The sequence below is a fragment of the Aquarana catesbeiana genome, linkage group LG01, assembly GCF_042186555.1.
Source record: "Aquarana catesbeiana isolate 2022-GZ linkage group LG01, ASM4218655v1, whole genome shotgun sequence".
In the NCBI taxonomy this organism is placed as follows: Eukaryota; Metazoa; Chordata; class Amphibia; order Anura; family Ranidae; genus Aquarana; species Aquarana catesbeiana.
The window spans coordinates 122,198,423-122,222,257 of NC_133324.1; the positions used below are offsets into that span (position 1 = coordinate 122,198,423).

The 23,835-nt window shown below is 44.2% G+C and overlaps 1 protein-coding gene across 3 annotated transcripts in view; it reads right to left on the minus strand.

Annotated features, from left to right (window-relative positions):
• Window positions 1–23,835, minus strand: part of ERBIN (erbb2 interacting protein) — a 341,118-nt gene that overhangs the window by 197,666 nt on the left and 119,617 nt on the right. For 2 of the 3 annotated variants that reach the window (XM_073623499.1, XM_073623482.1), the window contains exon 3: window positions 1,081–1,134. The exons of the other annotated variant lie outside the window; for it this stretch is intronic. The gene's annotated coding sequence lies outside the window, so the exon portion shown is untranslated. The remainder of the gene's footprint in view (window positions 1–1,080; window positions 1,135–23,835) is intronic. 3 annotated transcript variants of the gene reach the window in all.

Here is a 23,835-nt window from a genome sequence, read left to right on the forward strand (position 1 = left end):
ACTTCAGGCTGGCCTCTTCTGCAGGTATATCTATGTAAAACAATAAAAATAAGTGCCTATACTGTTTAAAATCCAGTAATATACTGTCTCACCCTGCTCTGCACATGCTCAGTTGCTCTTTATTTTTAGGCACTGTGCTGAATTTGTAAAGGCCGATCTGCTGACAGCCTAAAGATTTACTGCTGCTCATGGGGCTCTGGGCTTTAGTAAAATGACAGCCTCCAGCAAGAAAAAACTGGAGCAATGCTGGAGGCAAGTTACATCACATACTAATTTTGGTGGCATAAATTATTAATGTGGAATGTATGTTCCTTACTAAAGAACATTATTTTGTATGCAGTTGTTATGGGTAAAGTTCCACTTTAATATGCAGGATATGTGGGCACAAACATTTACAGTGCTTCCAATCATCACTGTTGACTACAAGGTCCCACAGCGCAGCTTCCCCAGATTGCCTGTCGGGGAAAGTACGCACTATATATTAGGTTGCCAGCAGCTGTCCATCAATTGGCTTGGAGGAGGAAGGAGAGGGGAGCTGCTTGCTGCTGAGCTTTGTATTTGTATTGACACACGCAGCATATAGCACAATGCGTCTCTTCAGCTAGGATCATGCATGCAATGGTGAACCCATGGGACCCTGCAAGGGAAAGGAGCCACCCTAAAATCACTGAAGAGACCAGTTGCATGAGGAGGGAAGAAGAACTTTTGATCATCAAAAGGCAGCTTGTATGGCAAGTCTACACCTTAGCGGGTTTAGGAGGCTTTAATAACCCTTTAAGAAAGGTACCTGCATGCCCTGATCACAAGATGAAATCCTTTAAAATATGCAAGGCTTGAAAAAAAAAAAAGGAGAGAGCAATCGGAGAAGAAGTCATCATGCCATCCTCTCGCACACAGGCACAGCACTGTATATTTGGCAGAATAAAGGGAGGACTGGTGACTGCAGGCTTTGGCTGTGCTCCCTGATGGAACATATTGAACAGTTCCAGCTTCCATGTTGTGCGAGTTAGTCTGAGCACAATATTGCACATAACAAAGCAGAGCCAGACAAAAAGCAGAATATGTTAACCACTCACTTACCTCACAGTTTTTTGCTCCCTGCTGTTTCCTCCCTGAGCTTGCAAAGCCAACATTCTGCAGAGACAAGGAAAGACAGTTGTGTGTTATTGTGAGCATCTGCCGTCAGCTTCGTCCTGCTAAGACAAGAACCGCCTGAGTGTTCAGCAGTGAAGGGCGACAACAATGAGCGCAGCTGAGCTGCCTTACAACTTCCGTTTCAGAGTTAAAGGTGCAGTTTTGCAGATACAGCAACTTTTCATGACCTGGCAGAGGAACACTCGATGACTTGTAATGGTTCGGAGAGAACATATTACACATCCACACTTCTAATATGCTTCCAAATATCAGGCCATGGTATACACATCACACTTCATTTTACACACATTAAAGAGGAGGCCAGCCCACCGCTGCAAAAATGAAAGGTCAGCAGCTACATATACTGCAGCTGCTGGCTTTTAATAATAGGACACTTACCTGTCCTGGAGTCCAGCGATGTCGGCACCTCAGCTGATGTTTCCATCAGCAGACGGGCGCTGCCATTGCAGGTAAGGGAACCCGGCAGTGTAGCCTTACGGCTTCACGCCAGGAACCCTAATGCGCATGCGTGAGGCTCCTCTCTCCTACTGGCCCGGCGACAGGGGGAGGAGTATGGATCCTCGCGGTGACGTCAATATCTGTGGCTGTGGCTCCTGAGAGTGGGAACAGGATACCTGTCACCTATCATGTCACCCCCCATCGTGTATATCTATCATGTCGTCGTCCCCCCCCCCCCCCCGAAAGGTGCCAATTGTGGCACCGGAGGGGGGGGGGGGGACAAATGAGCGGAAGTTTCACTTTTGGGTGGAACTCCGCTTTAAAACAACCTGTTTGAAACATACAGGGGTTGATTTACTACAACTGGCAAGTGCAAAATCTGGTGCAGCTGTGCATGGTAGTCAATCATCTTCTAACTTCAGCTTGTTCAATTAAGCTTTGACAATTAGCCCTCGTTCACACTGAACACGGCTTCGAATGAACTCGCACGATTTCAAAGCCGCATTTCAGTCCGACTTCGGGGGGCGGCTTGAAAGACATCTGTGCGGGTTCATGCAAAGATTGCTATTGAAATCGCCCCTGAAGTCGCCAAAAGTAGTGCAGAAGCTACTTTTGGAAATCAGTGTGACGTCACAAAGTCGGTGTTGCATCGATTGGAACGCTCCTTTTGCCAGCAATAGGCTCCGATTTGACAAATGCAATTTGACCCGTCAAATCGCGCCAATGTGAATGCCAGCTAAAACCTGAAAGCGGATTGGCTACCAAGCACAGCTGAACCAGATTCTGCACTCTATAGTTTTAGTAAATCAACCCCACTGTGTGAACAAGTGATAATTGTTAAGGGATCTGTAAAAGTTGCTTTACATAACTGTAACCATCTGTAAATTATTACAGAATATAGAGCTGCACGATTAATCGTTAAAAAAAAAAAATCACGATCTCGATTCAACCCCCTCACGATCTTAATCGGGCATTTTCACGATTCTATGCCGTTCTCTGCTCAGAGCTGTCAAAAAAAAAAAAAAAAGGCGGCAAATGTTTATCAACACTGGTCAGCGCCAAGAGCCCTTTCACACTGCTAGCCGCGCTTTACCGGCGCTGTGCAGGCAGAAGTGGGACGTTTTTAATCCCAAAGACCCAAAGAAGGTGTTGACAAGGGGTTAAAAGCACCCGCAAAGCGCCGCTGCAGAAGAGCTTTGCAGGCGCTTTGGCAGCGCTACCCATTAACTTCACTGGCAGGGGGCGGTTTAGGAGTGGTGTATACACCGCTCCCGCACCACCCCAAAGATGCTGCTTGCAGGACTTTTTTTTTTTTTTTTTCGGTCCTGCAAGTGCACTGCCCCAGTGTGAAAGCACTGGGGGGGCTTGAGAGGCGCTTTTCAGTCGCTATTTTTAGCACTAAAATGCCTGAAAAGCGGCTTCAGTGTTAAACGGGGTCTAAGAGATAGAGAAGAGATACAATGTATCGTTCTGTTCTTTTAGATCAAAGGGATAAACTTCGGTCTGTAAATGAGGACAGTTTAACCAGTTAAAGACTAAACCCTTTTCTGACACGTGTTGCTTACAAGGTAAAATCTTTATTTTTTGTTAGAGAATTACTTTCTAACCAAGAATTACTAACCCCCAAACATTATATATTTATTAGAGAGACCCTAGAAAATAAAATGGCGGTCATTGCAATATTTTATATCACACTGTATTTGCGCAGCAGTCTTTCAAATGCAATTTTTTTGGGAAAAAATATACTTCAATGAATTAAAAAAAATAAAAACTAAAAACAGTAAAGTTAACCCAATTTTAATTTTATAATGTGAAAGATGTTACGCTGTGAGAATCGTGATCTTTATTCTAAGTAAAAATATTGTGATTCTAATTTTATCCAGAATACCATAAAATATATGGAGCATTTAGGTTAGAGCTGCATCAAGTAAACAATCAATAAATATAGCCCAAGTATTCTTTTAGTTTCGGATAGAGTAGGGAAGGATTAAAACCCGCCCGTTTATTTTTTGTTGTCTGTGTACCAGGGTAATTTTTAAAGAACAACTGTCATCTCTGTCCTGCAAAGGCTCCTCCTCTGACCCGCTGTTGACTCACCGACAGTCCCATTCACTTTAATGGGACGGCTGGTGACGCAGCAGCGACAAAACAAGGTGAGGGACGTGGCAGCAGCAGGTAAGTGGTTGCCCGCTAACGAGCGCTGCCATGATGGATGTGAAATGACAGGTGCTCTTTAAATGTAAGAACTTGTTCTTGCTGCTAGTTAGAATCTTTAATATTTGCAAACAAAATGAAGGTTTCCTATTTAGAATAATAAGCTGTCTGGTTAGTAAAACAGAAATATAAGAACCAATTCAATCATACAGTTTGTAGTGTACATAGATTTTCAAAACAATGGGATAAAGGAATATTCCTGAACTTTGTTTTATCTCATGGTTACTGTGACATTGTGTGACTGCATCAATGCAGTGCATGTAATCTCAGCTTGCAGAGCTTGGATTCATTGAATGAGTTTACCAAAAATGTAAATATTGCAGAATATACAGCCTCATGTTATATAACTAAGCTCCATTTCATGCTGAATAAACAAAATTATTAATGTTTCTTAAAAAGAAAACTATATCTTTGAATAGATTTTTATTCCAAAAGCATGTTTATAAAATAAATTTGAAAAAAAAAATCTGGTATAAATAAAAGAAAATCTGATTGAACTAAAAAAAAAATCTGAATGAAATAAAAAATAATATTTTTTAATTTTTTTTTTTTAATTATTGATTTTTATCCACCCTGCTGTGTACGGTTGGGGAGATTTTCCTTCACTTCCTGTCCAGGAGATGCAACATGAAGTTAAGAAGGTGCTTAGACAGACCCTATATAATTTATAAATATATTAAAAAGTAAGGGTCCCAACACTGAACCCTGGGGTAAATCACTAACAACCCTAGACCATTCAGAGCATGAATGATTAACCACTACTGTACTCTCAGAACACGGTTTCTATAAATCCCATAGACAAGTAAACTGGAACATTCTTGATAAGGCACAGTGGACACTTGGAGAGCCTGCATAATGGGCCCATGGATGTAATAAAAGGTATAGCCAGTCTACAATGGTGATGTTACCTTAGAAGATTTTCTCCCGATACTGTCATGTAATAACTCCACAGCGTGTTTTTATCAGTCGTCATGCTCTTTGGCAGATTTCATTTGGTTGATGTGGTATACAGACCTCTGGATACACTGAATCCTTTATAAGGGGCACAGAAGAGCCCTAGATGATCTCTGGACTCTGAATATAAATAGGTTTTCCTGAACCTAATAAATGTGCAATAAACAGCATGCAGAGGCCAGCGGTCTGACTTCAGTGGAAGGTAAAGAGTGCACTTTTCATACTTTCATACTGTCCATTAGCAGATGAGAGATCTGTAAACACTTCTTGCTCTTCACAATGGTTACCCTCTTCCTGTACTCAGTCACAAACACACAGCTTTCACAAACTAGATATGAATTCTCAATTCTGCTTTTTAGATCAGGAAATGACAGAAAAAGCGAACCTAACATTCTGATAGTAACACAGGTTTCATATTTAGCCCTGGTTCACATTGCAGCAATTTGGCATGTGATTTGACATGTCAAATCGTCAGCTTTTGCCGGTAACGGCACTGTCCGAATCAGTGCAACGCTGCATAGTTTCTGTACTACTTTGGGGTGCAATTTTAATAGACATCCGTGCAAAAGCCCGCCAAGATGTCTCTAAAATCACCCCTGAAGTCGGGACTGACATGTGGGAATGAAATCCCGCTGTCAGTGTGAACCTAGCCTTAAAGGCCACTCCAGAGAGGAGAGAAAAAAGTATTACCCATGTAGTGGGGACCCACATGCACTGCAAGTGTTAAATGATTGGTTGACCACAAACCAATAACTCTATTTAATTATTTTTTAATATTTAAAGCAAACTCCCCCATCCATCCATTTCTCCATGCTTTTTTTTGTGTTGAGAAATCACTTGTGGCCATCCTGAGCAAGGGCAAATGATTCACGTAGCATTTACTTCCTGGAATCCATCTGCCCTTAGTTCAGGTATGCAGGCAGGAGAGTGTGCTTAGCTGAGAAACCCCTCCTGAAGACTCCTGGGATGTATGACATCATTTGCCTATGCAAGAAACCAGAAAGTAACTGATGTAAAAAAAAAAAAAAAAAGTCTAAAACAAGCACATTTAATATCATTTTCTATCTATTTACTAATACTAGCAGCATGAGGATTCAAACTAACCATTATTGATTGGGAGAGTGAAATCCCACTTTAACCACTTGCCAACCCTCCGCAGTATATCTGCTGTGGCAGGTCGGCTAGTACAGGCACAGTCACGTACCTGTACATCGCGCCTTTCTTCCGGGTCCACATGTGTAATGTGCTGTCATTCGCTGCAGCACAAGACGATCAGCGTGTCCCGGCCCATGATTAATGACCGGGACCTGCTGATTGGCTGAACGAATGACAGAAGAGTGCCCTGTGTTGGTAGACAGCAGCCAAGTGCCTTTTTTTTCTCCCTGCAAAGCACCGAGTAAAAACCGGCACATCGCTTAGAAATATTAACACGGTGATCAAATACCTCCAAAAAGAAAGCTCTATATGAGTGAAAAAAGAAAAAAGAAGAAATTTCTACTGGGTACAGTATTGCATTAGCGTGCAATTACCTGTTATAGTAGTGCGGTGCTAAATAGCAACAAATGGCCTGGTCATGAAGGGGGTAAAATCTTCTGGAGCTCAAGTGGTTAAAGCTGAACTCCAGGAATTCACCTACTTTGAAAAATGTGCTGGATTAGTAGGGGTTAAAGGAGTTGTAAAGTCTCAATGTTTTTCACCTTAATGCATTCTATGCATTACAGTGAAATACCTTTTGTGGTGAACTGCTCCCCTTTTACTTACCCAAACCCAATCTTTCCAGCGACGAGAACGAGCCCAGCAGCTCCAGCCACTGTCTCAGGTCCTCATTGGGCAGATTGGTAGCAGCAGAGGCCATTGACTCCAGCTGCTGTCAATCAAATCCAATGACATGGGAGGCGGGCTGAGTCCTGCTGTCTGTCAGCAGGACTTGGAAGCACACCCACACGAGTGCCCTCATGGAATGCAGCTCTCCGTGGGGGCACTCCATGCAGAGGAGGAGCGAGGAGGAGCCAGGCGCGCCACCGGGTGACCCCAGAAAAGGAGGATCGGAGCCGATCTGTACAAAACCCTTATAACAAAACATATTTGTTATTTTTTTCTTTTTTTTTAGAACAAACCTTTACAATCACTTTAAGGCCAACGAGGTACATGCCACCTTGTGGGCTTAGTTCTTCAATTTACAACTTGTGTTGGGAGCATAGCTATCGATATGCTTCCGGCGCTCTGATGCTGGAGGTGGAGGGCTGCAGTGGGGCTTTAAGGGAATAATAAACAACATTTTTTTTTTTTTATATATATGCAGCTTTTTATCAGAACTGTAAAATAGATGATGTCCACAAGAATCAACATTTCTGGCACAATTGAATGATCTCAAGACCCTCATTGCTGCAGACTACTTTAGTAACTTACAAGCTCAGCTAATCAGAGCCTGAATATATATATATACACACGCAGATGGTGTGGATATGTAGATTTTAAGATAGAATTTACATTTCTACGATTTTGAGAGCTGTCTTTGTATGGTACCTTCAAGAAGATGCGGCGGAGCTGTGACAGTACAGAGAGAACTGCTGGCAGTGTTGTGCTGAGTTGAGCTTCTTGGACATTCCTTAGGAGGAGGGGTTTTCTCAGCTAAACACACCCTCCTGCCCACATGCCTGAGCTAAAGGCAGATGGATGCAAGGAAGTAAATGCTATATGAATCATTTGCCCTTACTCAAGATAGCCATGGTCAAAAATGCTACGGGGGTGTTTTTCAAACTGATTTCTCAACAAAATATAGCATGGAGACATGGTTTTTGGTTTGGGGTGTTCTGATGCAGTGAAGATCTACTTTAAAGGTTATGTATGGACAACATTTGGAAACATTTTTAGGGACAAGTAATCCCTATATGCATGCAAGAAAGAAACCATTTTTTTCCAATCTTGCACATTAAGCTGTAAAAACAAAGGTAGGGGTTGTGTGTGGAATCCTAATTTGCAGCCTCTGGCATACCTCCCAACATTTTGAGATGGGAATGAGGGACACCTACTAGCAATTGTATGGGACACGCCCCCTGCCACGGCCCCTTAAAGGAGAATTAACCAAAAAAAGGATTAATTAAATCCACAAGGACTTTTTTTTTTACCACAATTATCCCTTTATATTGGCTTTTAAAATCTACAAATGCAGCAATTTAGAATTTAGATGAAAGGTTTAGCACTGGGAAACACTTTTTTAACCACTAGAGATCCGCGGTATAGCTGAATGACGGCTACAGCGCGGACCTGCTTTGCCGGGACTACGTCCATTGACGTTGTCCCATGCACGAGCAGCCTGCACGGGGCGCGCTCTGTGATCAGCGAGTCTATGAGACTCGCCTGATCACAGATTGGAGTAAGGGGTCGATCCCGACCCCTTACCACATGGTCAGCTGTCAGGCAATGACAGCTGATCATGTGATGTCAAAAGAGCCGGTAATCGGCTATTTTTTCTCCTCGCGCTGACAGCGTGAGGAGGAAAAAAAAGACGATCAGAGGCAGCCGTGAGAGGGACATCAGTCCCGATCACGGAGATCTGCCGCCAGATCACCCATCAGTGCTCATAGTGGCACCCAGTGCCCAGTGCCACCCATCAGTGCCCACATTGCCACCCATCAGTGCCCACAGTGCCACCCAGTGCCTCAACAGTGCTGCACATCAGTGCCGCCCATCACTGCCCATCAGTGCCACCTATCAGTGGTACCTAACAGTGCCCATCAGTGCCACCCATCAGTGCCACCCATCAGAGCCCATCAGTGGCCATCAGTGCCGCCTTATCTGTGCCCATCAGTACCGCCTTATCTGTGCCCATCAGTACCGCCTTATCTGCCCCCATCAGTGCTGCCTTAACTGTGCCCATCCGTGCCCATCAGTGCAGCCTATCATGCCCACCAGTGCCAATGAATCAATAAGGGAGAAAAATTACCTGTTTGCAAAATTTTATAACAAACTATGAAACATGATTTTTTTTTTTCTAAATTTTCCATCTTTTTTTGTTTGTTTAGCAAAAAATAAAAATCCCAGCTGTGATTAAATACCACCAAAAGAAAGCTCTATTTGTGGGGGAAAAATGATAAAAATTTAATTTGGGTACAGTGTTGTATGACCGCGCAATTGCCATTCAAAGTGCGTCAGCGCTGAAAGCTGAAAATTGGTCTGGGCAGGAGGGGGGTTTAAGTGCCCAGTAAGCAAGTGGTTAAAGATAAAAAGTGCACTTTATATACAACTATATAGATCAGACCAAAATGAGGGAAAAATGAGGGACAGATGAGGAGGAAAGAGGGACATTGCTCTAAATCAGGGACAGTCCCTCGAAATCAGGGACAGTTGGGAGCTATGGCCTCTGGTAATTGCAGATGACAGTCATAAAAAAAAAAACTAAACATTCAAAATTAGTACTACAAGTACTGCACCAAGTCAACATTTGATTCATGATACTGAAAAGGAATCCACATACCCAGGAACCAGCACATAAAAATGTAATATGGTAGATACGTTTAGAGAAACACTGGCCAACTATTTATTAAAGAGAGACAAAAAGTGGTTGGTAAAACTTTACCCATAACTTCTTGATAAAAAATACATTTTCTTTAGCAAGAAACATACATTGTACATTAATAATGATGCCACCAAAATTAGTGTGTGCTATAAACTGCCTCCAGCATTCCTCCTGTATTTTCTTGCTGGAGGGCTGACATTTTTCTGAAGCCCAGAGCCTCTGAACAGCAGTAAATCTTTAGGCTGTCAGCAGATCAGCCTCTAGTGATTTTCACGATGCCAACTGAAGCGCAACTGAGCATGTGCAAAGCAGAGTGAGACAGTGTTTTACATGAATTCTAAACCGTCCAGGCACTTATTTTTTATGTTTTACATAGCTATATAGCTCTTTGCGTGAGAGCTATGAACAGGAAAAGCAATCTCAGGATTTTCAAAAGATGATAAATGCTATCAATACCTCCATTTACTGTCCCTTTAAACTGTGGTCATTTTAAACTAGCTATTAACAGAAATGGCTTCAAGTGTTTTTTTTCCCACTGGCTCTCCCCCACGAGATGTATATCATAGTTCATCAGCGTTCAAGTCATCCAATCACAGTAAGCAGAAACAGTAGCACTGCTCCACCATCCTTTCTGCTGTATTTCAGTTTCAAAAAGATTTTTGTATGTTTTAAGAAAATAATACAAACCAATATTGGGAAACATCAAAAAGTCTGACACACAAAATGAAGGCTCGATAATAATAATAGGTTACTCAAACTATATATACTAGACCAGTGGTCTGCAAACTGCAGCTTGGGAGTCGGGTGAGGCCCTTTGCTTGCCTTTGTCCCACCCTTGGGGCAATATTCCTTCCACTGACACCATGGATGGGGCACTATTCCTCCCACTGACACCATGGATGGGGCACTATTCCTCCCACTGACACCATGGATGGGGCACTATTCCTCCCACTGACACCATGGATGGGGCACTATTCCTCCCACTGACACCATGGATGGGGCACTATTCCTCCCACTGACACCATGGATGGGGCACTATTCCTTCCACTGACACCATGGATGGGGCACTATTCCTTCCACTGACACCATGGATGGGGCACTATTCCTTGCACTGACACCATGGATGGGGCACTATTTCTCCCACTGACACCATGGATGGGGCACTATTCCTCCCACTGACACCATGGATGGGGCACTATTCCTTCCACCGACACCAAGGATGGGGCACTATTCCTCCCATTGACACCATGGCAGGGGCACTATTCCTCCCACTGACACCATGGCAGGGGCACTATTCCCCCCACTGACACCAAGATTGGGGCACTATTCCCCCCACTGACACCAAGATTGGGGCACTATTCCTCCCACTGACACCAAGGATGGGGCACTATTCCCCCCACTGTCACCAAGATTGGGCTCTCGTTTACTCCCATTGACACAGGGGTATTTTCTGCTCCCACTAGCCATGATCCAGCCCACTAAAGCCTGAAAGACAGTAAACTGGCCCTTTGTTTAAAATGTTTGGAGACCTCTGTACTAGACAATGAACCCAATGATTGTGATGGAGATATGAGGCTATGTTGGCTAGGTGGCATTGCACTGCAGAGGGTGATTTTACTTTTGCACAGTTTGTTGCATTTTAGGTACCAGGTGAAATGAATTCATTTCTATGTGTTGCAAAAAACAATATTAAAAGTTACTAAAATGAATATTTCAATCTTGGGTGGGCACTTGGGTGTGGGAACCTCCACTTTTTGGTGCACATAGTACAACATTTTTAGGGCATTTTGCACCATCTTTTTGGTTTTCTCAAGGCCATAGCAGGTTTATGGTACAAGGAGGTCTAGCAAAAATCTCTTAGCTGAAGTTCCAAAAAGATATAAGAATATGGTATGCTTCATCAAAAATAAGGTTCTCCATCTCCTCAGTCTAGCTCAACAAGTAAAGTAAGTTTTCCTTCCACTCATGGTTTCTATGTACTCACAGCTAATCCTCTAGATACGTTATGCATGCACACATACTGCTAAATCCACCCTTTATCTGAAGGGCAGAAAATGAATGGGATAAAAGCAATACACAAATATATGAGCAGTCAGATGGGTATGATTGCCTGCAGTGTTTTTAAAGAGCAGATTTGGCTGTAATAGCACTGTTGGTCCGGTTGATTAGAAGGATTCAGTTAGATCTTATTTTCTTGGGTTGTACATGCTTGAAGCTTACACTGCATCTCAGGTAGCTCATTACAGCCAGGAAGGAAGGAAGGAAGCAATGCTATAGGCAGCACATTGCATGCAGCCTTTCTGAAATTACCTTGTTTGCTTATAACATCCCTCTACATCATTAAACACTATAGAGAGGGAAGATGAGAACCGTTCAGGGCCATTTCATTTTGTGGACAACATAGAAAACCATTATTAACTAAATCGCTAGTGGAGATGCAACTGGCAAGTCCATTTAAAGTGGTTGTAAACCCAAGAAAAAAAAAAAACCTGCAAGACAAATGCATAATCAGCTAGTATGCATAGCATACTAGCTGATTATGAATTACCTGAGATCAAAGAGATCGAAGCCCCCGCAGCCGTCCTTGTACACCGCTTCGGCGGCTGACATCGCTCCCGGAGTTACTTCCGGGTATCGCGTGCTTCGGCGCTCTGATTGGCGGGAGCCGCAATGACATCACTCCCGCACGTGAGCCGCCGGTGACAGCACACTCGCTGAAGCAACGGCACATACGTGCCAATTGCCGATGACGTTGGCACATGCAAATACAGGGGATATCTCCTAAACCGTTCAGGTTTAGGAGATATCCAGGGTAGCTACAGGTAAGCCCTCATTATAGGCTTAGGCCCCTTTCACACGATCAGACCGTTCAGGTCCGCCTGTCAGTTTTGACGGCGGACCTGAACGGGCGCTCCATGTTAGCCTATGGAGCGACGGATGTCAGCGGTGACATGTCCGCTGACATCCGACCTGGTCCAATCCGCTAAAAGCAGACGGATGGCCCTACGTCCAGGTCCGTCGCTATCGGATCGGGTGAGATCTGATGAAAATGGACATGCTCTCCGTTTTCATCCGATCCCCCCATAGGCGGCAGCGGCGCCTGACAAGCCCCTCCCCGCTCAGTGAGCAGAGAGGGACCTGTCATCCGCCGGCTCAGCGGAGATCAACGGAGAGATCTCCCGCTGAGCCGGCGGACTCCGTGGAAGCGGAGTCCGCCTCGTGTGAAAGGGGCCTTACCTGTAGCAAAAAATGTGTTGTAAAGGTTTACAATCACTTTAAAAAGGCAGAACATTCACATTATCAAACTCATTTTACTGCCAAGCAAGAAAGTCATGGGTGTAATCAGTCACCATTATACAACTACTGTTCTTCAGCACATACACAAACACTCCTGTCATACAAATACTGTAGAAACAGACACGGCTGTTCAAAGAATAAAGGAAAAATTCTTGAACTACAACATGATCCTCTATCACAGTAGCTAAAGAAACAGCACAAGGCGTGTCCGTCATGAGATGGAGGTTAGAGGATCCAACTACTGAAAGATGTTTCTGCCAAACATGACTATTTACTAGAGCTGCACGATTAATTGTTAAAAGATGCTGATCTCTAATCGACCCCCCCCCCCACACACACACACACACGATCTTAAAGCAGAATTCCACCCAAAAATGGAACTTCTGCTTAAAGTACTAGTGACCCCCTGACATGCCACATTTGCATGTATTTTTTTTTTTTTTTGGGGGGGGGGGTACCCAGTTTTGACAGGCACCCAGCTCAGACTCCCTCTCCTGGCACTGCGCGGAAGTTCACCTCTCCCCCTTCCCTCCCTGCAATCTTCTGCGACACGTCACAGGTCCCAGAAGATTGAGTCATTTCTGCTCCCTGGTTTGGGGCGCGCGAGCCACAGGAGACCCGCTCCTGCTGTGACTGGACAGGGGAGGGGAAAATGGAGATCTTGTCTTTCTGCTAAGCAGAAACACGGATCTCCGTTTTCCTTTAGTCAAAGCACATCCCCCACAGTTAGAAAGCGACCCCATGGGACACATTTAACCCTCCGATTGCCCCCGTTAACCCCTTCCCTGCCAATGTCATTAGTACAGTGACGGTGCATTTTTTGTTTTTTAGCACTGATCACTGTATTGTGTCACTGGTCCCTTTTTACGTGTATACACAAATGATTTGCCAGAGTGGGTTGTTTTACAAAACAAGGGTTTGCATATACTTTGAAGTAGAACTTTAGTCCTGAGTTTTACATGCCTTCTGCATTAAAGTTACTTACCTGCCTGTTCACTGCTGTATGGTGAGCCGCACACACGCACAGCTCACTGTATATTTGGCAATACCGAATCTGACTGAGCTCCCATACATGCACGGGACTGATGTCATCCCAGCCCGGTGATAGAGACCCGGAAGCCAGCCGTCCATAGAGGTCAGCGGCTGGGCGCTCAGGGGGTGCTGCATTGCTGGATCCGAGGTGAGTATCGTTACACTTTAAGGCCCAGTTCACACTGCCACGATTTTGAAGCTGACATCCCAGCACGACTCGCATACAAATTCTTTAACAGAAGTCAATGCAAGTTATCCCAAGGTGCACTAAAGTAGCGAGGAACTCAAATCACTCCTATTAGAACAGTTCCATTACACTTAATGGGCGTGACTTGTTGTGGTCTCAAATTCAGCGTGCATATCGCACCAGTGTGAACCGGGCCCAAGGGTTTTAGGGAAAAGGCTCTTACAGAAAAGCTGCCCGATTGGTAGACTAAACCCGCTTGCACATATGCACGGTTAAATCGGAAGCTGATACAAATAGATACAGCCGTTTATATGCACTTGCATATCCAATAACCTGCCCATAATCTTTTGTTTGGTAGCGCATGTGTATAGAAGTATATATAAGCAGAGCTCTGGAGCCACTTATACCTCTGCAAGCAAATTGTTCTTCTCACCAAAATCAAAATCGTCCTGGGTTTTAAAACTCTTCTCTCGCTTTATAAAAGATATAATTGGCAATAATTAAAGGTTTTCCAGGTCGGGGTTGGCAACCCGTGGACCGGTAGACCGCGAACAGGTCTGCACCGCCGATCCCCGCTTTTTACATGTAGGTACCAAACTGGTTCTTCTCCCCCACCAGCCATGCCTTCGGTTCTTCTTGTTACATGACCCCGCCTCCACCATCAGTGAACAGCGGGGAGTGACAACCAGCACAGCTCAGGACGGAGGGCGAGAGGAGGAGCTGGCACCCCCCCAAGTTAACCCGCAGGTGATTGGTTGCTAGGTTCTAAGCAACCAATCTCCATATGAAATATGTTAATATGAAAAGTCAAGCCAGCTTCCGCCTCCTTTACAGAACTGTGCTTCCTCTCGATCTCCACTGTGCGCAGAGGGTAGGATGCAATGGAACTAGGCTATGGAACACTGCTATGGGAGAGAAGGGGTCCAGAGGTTACTGCTTAAGGGGAAGAAGAGGACACTACTGTGCGGGGGGGGGGGGGGGTGGGGGGGTAATGTAAAGGGAGCAGTGGACACTGCTATGGGCAGGGCCATCCCCATAGAAGTGTCCTCGTACCACCCTTCACATCACCCCCCAACTCTGCATTCTGAGCATGACGCACTCCTGATCTCTGCATTCTGAGTGCAACGCACTTGTACACCCTGCATTCTGAGCGCAACGCACTCGTGCACCCTGCATTCTCAGCGCAACGCACTCTTGAGCCCTGCATTCTGAGTGCAACGCACTCCTAAACCATGCACTCTCTCGTAATGCTTATTTTATTGTTGTGCTCACAAACACACTGCATTTGCAAGCGACGTTTGGGGGTTAACAATGTATTATCACCCGCAGTAGATCACAAAGGCAAAGGCAGTGCGTTATGATCATGGTGAAGGAAACATACATGGAACATGCCTTTCTGCCACTGTGTTGAACCGGCCCTAACAGGACACTGTGCCTGGTGATCTTTGACTTCATCAGTGTTGTTTAAGTAGAGCTCCATCTCTCTAAGGTTGCCTACCCCTGCTCTAGGTCATTATAAAAGTTCGGAGCCCCGTTCAAATAAAAAACAAGCATCTTTCAGTTTATAATATATATATATATATGCGCACACACACACACACACACACACACACACACACACACAGACACACACACACACACATATATATATACACACACACACACACACACACACACACACATTCATAAACACCACAAACAGGTATTGAGCATATGGTCTCATAAGGTAATAGCTCAAATTAAAACAGTTTATTATAAAATGTTGGCACTTATAATGTCCCATGATGACATTAGTAAAATTACACCTGTTACATCTACAGAACAAAGGCATATATTTGTAAAGCAGCATATTAACTTTCCCTCCCATACAAGAGGGCAGTGAATGCACATCCAGGTCTTCAATACACTTTTGGATATAACAGCAAACATGCGTCATTTGGAACACCTTAACAAGGGCCCACTGGGGCAAGCAAGAGATGACAATAAGAATGAAGGTGTCAGTGCACTGTAGTGAATTTAATTAATCTGAAGAGCAGTGCAAGGAAAACACTGCCGCACACCTATCTGTATTAAGGCATTAAATCGATGAACAGCTTCTGCAGATTGCCAGTGAGCACAAGAAACACGCCAGAACATGCACCTGGGACTCAGATTTTTAAAAATAAAAAAACTACGTTTTTATAACCCTTTTACTCACACAATATATGAGAAAAATAAACCGGTCTCTGAATATAACCCTCCCCCCTTGCCGTCCCTTTAGGCTGCATTTACACCCAATCGCAGGCGGAAGCACTGCGTTTCCACCTGCTATTTCAAATTGTTGCAAAAAGTGGGACGCGTTTGCAATGGCATCATTTCCTAATGGCACCCCAGTCGCGCCGCGATTGTCATGCGGTAAATCACGCTGCAATTGCAACGCGCTATGCTTGATGCTAAAAAAGGAACATGAGCTTACTTTGGGCGACTGTAATAGCATCGCAAACGCGCCCCGCATTTTGAACCATTTTTTAAAAGCGGGCGGGAATCGCAGCAATTCCGCTTGCGATCAGGTGTGAATGCAGGTCACGCTGGCATTAAAAGCAGGCGTTTGAGAAGTGCTAAAAACTCCCCTCAAACACCTATGCACAAGATATAATAGACAGTACTGTTCACATTTTTAAAACATGAAGCACTAGCGTTGCGTCACTTCAAATTTGAAGCTTCACGTCGAGTCAGGAGGCGTTTGAAGCCTTTCAACGCCCCTCATATAAAGGTCTATGGTAACGCATCGCAAACGCTCTGGCAGGCAGTTGCAGTGTGGTATAGACATTTGTGGAGCGGTTTTAACACGCCGTAACGCTCAAACACATTAAAACTGCCCATAAAACATTTGGGGAGCATTTTTAACTCGTCACTAATGCTTGTAAAATGCCAGTCTAATGCCCATACTAAAACTCAACATCGCGAGACTAACGCCCATACTAACGCTATCGGAGTATTTGTGAAATGTGTTAGAAGTTTAGTCAAACAATCCCATTTTTCTTGGGTATACTGCTAATCAAATCAGCCTCCATGGAAAGGAGATGATCAAAGGGCAGACATGTTTGAAATCCACCCTGGGTGCCAACCAATGATGCCTCCACAGATACGGTCACCTAGTCACCAAAGGCAGGAAGTGTGTTGTCTGCAGAATCACCAGGTGAAAATCAAGGGAAAAAGGTTTGAAAAAAGAAAATTACTGCAGCTGCCCCATCTAAAGTCAGCCACACATGGATCAAATTCCAAATAAATTTTCTATCGAAAATCGTAACTAAGAATTTTCATTCGAATTTCGCACCATTAGTGGGCTGCAGCAACAGCCGATTTTCGTGTGACCATCGAATTTGAGTAATCGGGCATGTTAGAAATTTTTAGAAAAACAAACAAATTTCTAATCAATGATGGGAAAATTGTGCAAGAAATATAATCGAAAAGAAATGCCTATGAGCTGTGACCTGGAAAGAAAAGAAGATTCCTGGCCACAAAGATTCTTGTGTAGCAACATGGGATGAAATTGAAGGCTTGGTAGGTCAAATTTCGAAATCAATAGTGGCACCATCAGATCACAAAACACACAAAATTTCTGATTTTCGAAAAACATAAATTTGCATATATATGCGCATACATTTGGGAATTTAACATCTACAGAATGGTAACCTATGAAGGCAAAAAATAAGGGGTCAAACGCATACAGATAATAAAGAGAAAAACACATGTGGGAGAGACGCATGCGCTGCACACCCCAAAACAATAATGGTAAAAAATGGACAGTTTCCCCGGCGGGGCTTTAGACAGCAATATCTTGAAATCCAGAATAATAAAAAAAATGTATAACCAGTAAGTGCTTTTATTGAACCATGAACAATAGTAATGTTATAATTCAATTGGCATTACAACATAGAGCGCTGGCCAAGTAGTACAATACATATTCCACAATATAAAGTCGACACATCTTTACACAAAATTATATACAGTCATACATTTCCGGGCTGTTGACGGTATAAATTTCCGACGCGTTTCGACCTGTGTACGGTCATCATCAGGGGGATAGTTGGTTCTATAAAATACATTGAATATCTTCAAAATTTAAGAACATGTCATCATAAATCTCATTGTAAGGTTAAAAATGGTAGTATATTTACCGCTGAAAAGTAGAGGGAATAATCCTTTGGCCAGTAAAAGCAGTAAATGGATCCGGGGGGCCCCCATATTCGCCCCTGTCTCCCCAGAGCGCATGAGTCCAGCCCAAGGGGCTTGCAAGGAGCCACATAGACGCCCTCCAGGGGAAGGAGAAGTCAGCACCTGCGACAAATACCCAATAAGTCAAAATGATTCTCAGCACATTGGCAAGAGTATGAAGTGTATGGGCTAACTGCAATCCTAGTGATCAATATATATTGATCTGGTGTCCTAAGGTTTCATGATTGTAATTCATTATATAGAAGGTGGCAAAACCATAAATGAAATGGTTGTATAGTTATAGGGTTGTTTGAGTGGTGTGGTGTGTAAACACAGGTGAGTGGGAAGTGATATGTGGTACTAGGAATATGAAAAACCCTTTGAGTGATAAAGTAAAATTAGATGGATGGCCAGCACAATGCTGACTACAGTGCCATGTCCAGGTGAATGAAATAGTGTGTAATGTCAGCCAACACATGGTGGAATAAAAGTGAAAAACAAGTCAAAAGGAAAGTGTGTGAATGAATAAAACCAAATGAAACAATCAAAAACATGTGTGAAAGATCTAAGCTGATTATAGAAATAGGAGTATGAGTGTAGTGTTGTGATATTAGAGGAGTAGGAATATATGTATAGTATAATAATTTACCTTGTGCCACAGTGTGGCTGATGTAGTATGGTAAAGTTTGACTTGTATGAACCAAATTGCAATGAAGCAAAAAAGGTAAAAAGCTGGAGCCAAAAAAGGATTTGTGCAGTGCCATCCATTACGGTCTGCGTGGAGTCATAGTAAGACTCACAGGCAGCCGATCATGGATATATGCCTAAAGTAGGCAATTAATTGAGTAGGCACAGGTGCTGATCTCCTCCCCCCCAGAGTGAGCAGCCCACATGTGGCTCCCCCGGCATCCCTGTAGGCGGAAAAAAAAAAAAAAAAAACCCCGGCAGCTGCCGTCAACTCCGCCGCAAACCGCGAGATGTCGCGGCGCCGTGCACACGCCAAAGTAACTCGCACATGCGCACCTCGCCGCGGCTCATCCGGAGGTGATCAAGGGATGCCACCGGCAGATGGATACAAACGTCCGTCAATCAGAGCATGGGGGGGAGAGCTCAGATCCTGCATCACCCCCACATTCTCACCCTGCCGGATCCTGGATCCTAACATGTTTAACCACTTCAATACCAGGCACTTAGACACCTTCCCGCCCAGACCAATTTTCAGCTTTCAGCGCTGTCGCAATTTGAATGACAATTGCGCGGTCATGCTACACTGTACCCAAACAAATTTTTTATCATTTTGTTCCCACAAATAGAGCTTTCTTTTGGTGGTATTTGATCACCTCTGCGGTTTTTATTTTTTGCGCAACAAATAAAAAAAGACCGAAAATTTTGAAAAAAAACAAGTTTTTCTTTGTTTCTGTTAAAATTTTTTTGTAAATAAGTACGTTTTCTTCTTCAACGACGGGCACTGATATGGCTGCACTGACGGGCACTGACTGGCACTGATACGGCGGCACTGATGGGCACCGATGAGGTGGCACCAATGAGGTGGCACTGATGAGGTGGCACTGACGGGCACTGATGATGGGCACTGATAGGCGGCACTGATGGGCACTGATAGGCAGCACTGATGGGCACTGATAGGTGGCACTGGTAAGCGGCACTGATGGGCACTCATAGGTGGCACAGATGGGCACTTATAGGCGGCGCTGATGGGCACTCATAGGTGGCATTGATGGGCACTCATAGGTGGCATTGATGGTTACTTATGGGTGGCACTGATAGTTGGCACAGATGGGCATGGATGGGCACTGATAGATGGGCACTGATGGGCACGGATGGGCACTGACAGGTGGCATGAATGGACACTGATGGGTGGCACTGACGGCACTGGTTGTTTGCAGTGATGCCCCTAAGGGTGGCATTGTTGGGCATCACTGCAACATAATGGTGCCAATCAGTGCCCATTTGTGGGCACTGATTGGCACTGACTGGGCACACTGGGCACATGTGGATGGCCATGGGGTACATACCTGGCCATCCACATGTTGCCCCTTCCCTGGTGGTCCTAGTGGCGATCCCTGGTGGTCCAGTGTGGTGATCTGAGGGGGGGCTGCGCTGATAAACAATCAGCACAGACCCCCCCTGCCAGGAGAACCGCCGATCGGCTCTCCTCTAATCGCGTCTGTCAGACGCGAGTGAGGAAGAGCCGATCAACGGCTCTTCCTATTGACAGCGTGATCAGCCGTGATTGGACACGGCTGATCACGTTGTAAAGAGCCTCCGCCGGAGGCTTTTTACCAAGATCAGTGTAGCGGTGTGTCAGACTGACACACCGCTCCACCGATCGCCGCGATGCGCGCCCCCGGGGGCGCGCTGCGGCATGTTATCCTGCTGGACGTCATATGACGTCCAGTCAGGATAACACAACCACTTCCCGGACGTCAATCCGCTATAGGGCGGGCGGGAAGTGGTTAACTAACACCTGTTCATGTTAGGATCCAGGGTCAGTGAGCTACCACTCAGCTCCTGCATAAATTCAATGATTACCTCATCATCTACAATTTAGTGCCTACTGCATTTACATATGCACTTTAGATTATGGCCGTCATGGATCATGGTGGACCTCTGCCGCCCCTGTCGGCTTCATGGGGGTGAGTCCTGGTCCAATTGAAGGCTTCCCGGCAGGGTGAGAATGTGGGGGTGATGCAGGATCTGAGCTCTCCCCCCCATGCTCTGATTGACGGACGTTTGTATCCATCGTCCGCCGACATGAGCTTCACTCTGCCGGCGGCATCCCTTGATCACCTCCGGATGAGCCGCGGCGAGGTGCGCATGTGCGAGTTACTTTGGCGTGTGCACGGCGCCGCGACATCTCGCGGTTTGCGGCGGAGTTGACGGCAGCTGCCGGGGTTTTTTTCTTTTTTTTTCGCCTACAGGGATGCCGGGGGAGCCACATGTGGGCTGCTCACTCTGGGGGGGAGGATATCAGCACCTGTGCCTACTCAATTAATTGCCTACTTTAGGCATATATCCATGATCGGCTGCCTGTGAGTCTTACTATGACTCCACGCAGACCGTAATGGATGGCACTGCACAAATCCTTTTTTGGCTCCAGCTTTTTACCTTTTTTGCTTCATTGCAATTTGGTTCATACAAGTCAAACTTTACCATACTACATCAGCCACACTGTGGCACAAGGTAAATTATTATACTATACATATATTCCTACTCCTCTAATATCACAACACTACACTCATACTCCTATTTCTATAATCAGCTTAGATCTTTCACACATGTTTTTGATTGTTTCATTTGGTTTTATTCATTCACACACTTTCCTTTTGACTTGTTTTTCACTTTTATTCCACCATGTGTTGGCTGACACTACACACTATTTCATTCACCTGGACATGGCACTGTAGTCAGCATTGTGCTGGCCATCCATCTAATTTTACTTTATCACTCAAAGGGTTTTTCATATTCCTAGTACCACATATCACTTCCCACTCACCTGTGTTTACACACCACACCACTCAAACAACCCTATAACTATACAACCATTTCATTTATGGTTTTGCCACCTTCTATATAATGAATTACAATCATGAAACCTTAGGACACCAGATCAATATATATTGATCACTAGGATTGCAGTTAGCCCATACACTTCATACTCTTGCCAATGTGCTGAGAATCATTTTGACTTATTGGGTATTTGTCGCAGGTGCTGACTTCTCCTTCCCCTGGAGGGCGTCTATGTGGCTCCTTGCAAGCCCCTTGGGCTGGACTCATGCACTCTGGGGAGACAGGGGCGAATATGGGGGCCCCCCGGATCCATTTGCGGCTTTTACTGGCCAAAGGATTATTCCCTCTACTTTTCAACGGTAAATATACTACCATTTTTAACCTTACAATGAGATTTATGATGACATGTTCTTAAATTTTGAAGATATTCAATGTATTTTGTAGAACCAACTTTCTCCCTGATGATGACCGTACACAGGTCGAAACGCGTCGGGGATTTATACCGTCAACAGCCCGGAAATGTATGACTGTATATAATTTTGTGTAAAGATGTGTCGACTTTATATTGTGGAATATGTATTGTACTACTTGGCCAGCGCTCTATGTTGTAATGCCAATTGAATTATAACATTACTATTGTTCATGGTTCAATAAAAGCACTTACTGGTTATACATTTTTTTATTATTCTGGATTTCAAGATATTGCTGTCTAAAGCCCCACCGGGGAAACTGTCCATTTTTTAAACGTATACAGATAAAATCTAGAAAGCCGACAGAACAATATAGACTATCGAGTGTGTAATATACGGAAGCTCTGAGCAGCAAAGCTATAATAGGCTGCCTTACTACTTGCTTTAAATATCGCCTAATGGTCTAAAAATGTAAAGCTTCTGCAATCCATTCTGTCTGGTCAGAATATTGTACAGTGCAATTACCAGATTACCAAAATAATTACATTGTCAGGAGTGTCAAGAAATTCTCATCCAGGCCAACTACAATTAGCACAGTTTGAGCTGAGCTCCGCATTCCATCATGCGATATGTGTACTAATGAAAGCACTAGCAGTTTAAAAGGATAACTAAACCCAAGAACCAAAAAATTATATGTTGCAGCTTACAGTCATTAGATGTGGTGGATGAATTTGTTTCTTTTTTTTTTTTTCAAGCGAAGAACATTTTCTGCAAATACATGTTGATGTCAGAAATGTAGTGTCTTTTCACTTCCTGTATGCTGCAAGAAGATCTTCCTTCCTAGCTATCTTTAGTAAACTACCAATTGTCTGGCTCCCCATGTAATGGAGATAAAGAGATACAGACAGAAACTAAAGTCCGCTCTCTTCTGATGTCACATAAATCAGTCCAGGCACCGCGTCATCACGACAGTGAAGTCTGGATCTGCCAGAGAGCCTCTGAGAGCCTGAGGCGGCCTCTCCTCCACAGCTCAACGCCCCAATGAGCGCAGATGGAGCAGAGCAGAGATGTGTGACTGACCGTCTACAGCTCTCTGCTCATGGAGCTCTGAAAACCAGAGTGATCGGCGATGTTCAATCGCTTGGTTATCAGTGCGGGGGGACCGATGCTGCATTCACCTAGGCAAGTATGAATCTCCAAAAAAAAAAAGAAACACATACTTCTCTTTTAAAGTAGAAGTCCACCCCAACACTAAAATTCCTGCAACTATAGACATCCGCAATCTAACACTAACCTATCTAGAAGCATAGAACACAGAGGGCACATAGGCCTAGCGCATTATCCTCAATACATGTTTTTATTTAATAAAAATGGAGGAGAATATACTCGCAAACCAGTACTTGTTTCACAGCATTATCATAAAACCATCCGCTTAAATCAATATGCGAAAATCCACAAGATTTGTAGTCACATCGGCTAACGCATTTCAATGTTTCCCTCTTCTTCATCCTTGTTTAGAAGTCCTTTAGTGTTGACAAGGAACTTTTCAGTCAGGATCAGTGCTTCTCCATTTAGTGCTGCTGTATATAGCTTCCTTATATATACAGCAGCACCAAATAGAGAAGCAGTGATCCTGACTGAAAAGTTCCTTGTCAACACGAACAGACATCTAAAACAAGGCTCAGAAGAAGAAGGAAACCTTGAAACGCGTTAGGCGACGTGACTACAAGTGTTGTGGCTTTTCATATATGGGTTTCAGCGGATGATTTTATGATAATGCTATGACACAAGTACTGGTTTGCGAGTATATTCACCTCCATTTTATTAAATAAAAACATGTATTGAGGATAATGCGCTAGGTCTATGAGCCCTTTGTGTTCTTCTATGCTTTGGTCATTTGGACT